This window comes from Odontomachus brunneus, unplaced genomic scaffold (assembly GCF_010583005.1).
Source record: "Odontomachus brunneus isolate Ranch 3 - 2012 unplaced genomic scaffold, Obru_v1 Obru_scaffold_268, whole genome shotgun sequence".
NCBI classification, from domain to species: Eukaryota; Metazoa; Arthropoda; class Insecta; order Hymenoptera; family Formicidae; genus Odontomachus; species Odontomachus brunneus.
Genome location: NW_022639718.1, coordinates 105,631 through 105,899, shown reverse-complemented (window position 1 = coordinate 105,899; position 269 = coordinate 105,631). Strand labels below are relative to the sequence as shown.

Sequence of the window (269 nt, the reverse complement as noted above, 5' to 3'; positions counted from 1 at the left end):
GTTTATTTTTCTTCTTTTTCCTGTTTTCACTGTTTACGATACAATTGGCGGATGCTAGAATGCGACATTTTCCGGCATCATAGTTGCGTCCCTTCATCATGTGATCCCGCTGATGCCTTACAAGTTTCCGGCACCACTTCCGACTGCGGCTTTAATTGTACGTTTTTAACCGACTTGAGAACATCCACAATGTATTTGTGTTCACGCAGCTGTTTCTTAGCCAGCAGTGATATTGAACAATTGTTCAACCATTTTTTAAGACAAGTGCC

At 41.6% G+C, this 269-nt stretch overlaps 1 pseudogene; it reads right to left on the bottom strand.

Moving 5' to 3' along the window:
- The window catches only part of LOC116853020, an 11,090-nt pseudogene that overhangs the window by 237 nt on the left and 10,584 nt on the right, over positions 1-269 (bottom strand).